This window comes from Pteropus vampyrus, unplaced genomic scaffold (genome assembly GCF_000151845.1).
Source record: "Pteropus vampyrus isolate Shadow unplaced genomic scaffold, Pvam_2.0 Scaffold235, whole genome shotgun sequence".
In the NCBI taxonomy this organism is placed as follows: domain Eukaryota; kingdom Metazoa; phylum Chordata; class Mammalia; order Chiroptera; family Pteropodidae; genus Pteropus; species Pteropus vampyrus.
This window is the reverse complement of record NW_011889016.1, coordinates 1,067,607-1,069,067: the sequence shown is the minus strand read 5'-3', so window position 1 is coordinate 1,069,067 and position 1,461 is coordinate 1,067,607.

Here is a 1,461-nt window from a genome sequence, read left to right as displayed (position 1 = left end):
AAGACCAAACCCACCTGACTCCCCAAAGCTGAACAAATTTGGACGTGCGTGACATGAGCATGCTGCCAAACCGAGAAAACAGAAGACACCAGATGCTCCCCGCAGGGGACAGCGGGGACATGGGAGAGGGTCCTCGCGCGGCCTCCGCGGCCCGGGCAGGCGGTGCGCTCGGAGGCCGGCGGCAGGAGCCGGGAAGACCCTCTGGGCTCTGCGGAAGCCAGCGCAGGGCAGGGCGGCCGCACCAGCCAGGGCTTCCCCGGGCGGCGCCCAGCCTCGCAGACGGCCCGCTGGGCATCGGCTCGGAGCTCTGGGTTCAAAGTGCCACCGGGTGGGGACCCAAGGGTCCCTTCGGCCTGGCTGGGCAAGGCCCCCGGGCCCGGCGGCAGGCGGCAGGGCGCTGACTCCTGGAGAGGCCGACATAAGACAAATGCGTTGAACTGCCGATTTCACATAGCAGGATTTTCTCTTTAAAAAGGAGAAAATGATCATAAAAAACAACACGTCCTGAGTGGAAAAGACTTCCACTTGGAGGAAAAAAATAGGAAATTAATCTTTTCTAAGTCACAATTATTTTTAAATGTGGCTTTCGCTGCCTTCACGCACTGTCTGCTGCTGACACTGTCCATTTATCTCTTAAACCCACATCTAAACAGGTGAGACGCTGGCCACGTGGAGGGACCGTAAGGCCGCCCCGGGCGGAGTGAAGACAGATCAGAGGCGAATCTGCAGTGGCACCAGCTGGGACGAAGCCGCGACCTCCAGGCTTCGAAATGCTCCGCAGCGGACGCTGGGTTCTCGGTGAAAATGATCCTCCAGACAGTTTCCACATCAGCCGAGAAAGACGCTCAAGGGTGAGCCAGTGGAAGCTCGCAGCTCCCCGGGGTCCATCCCACAGCCCTGCGGGGTCACCGCCTCGCCTGGGAGACGGGGCCAGTCCAAACACCGGTGCGATGGAGCTTCGAACTGGCGTGGGACCCGGGCGCCCCGGCCCCGCCTGCCTCCGAACGGGGCATGGAGCTCGGCTCCCCTCATTCCCTCCAAAGCCTCCTTCCGGAGAATTCAGGGCGTTTGCAGGGTTATCGAGAGTAACGGGGCCAAGTGCCGTGTGGGGGAAACGGCATTAAAGTTGGTAATTGTCAAAGAAAAGGAGAAGAAAGAAAGGAAGGAAGGGAGGGAGGGAGGGAGGGAGGATGGAAGGAAGGAAAGAAGGGAGGGAGGGAGGGAGGGAGGGAGGAAGAAGGCTTCCCTTTGTACGGCCTCACAAGGCATCAGAGTGCAATCTATGTATAGACTCTTAAAAACTATTCCGTATTTCTTAAATGTGGTTTTTGTTTGGTTTTTCATTCGTGATGTGTTATAACGAGAGTTTTTAATGTCAAGGTTTTACGATCTGCCGTTCACCCAAAACAAAGACGAGTTCGGGGGCAAGGAGCTGGAGAAGAAATGGACAGTGTGGGCGGC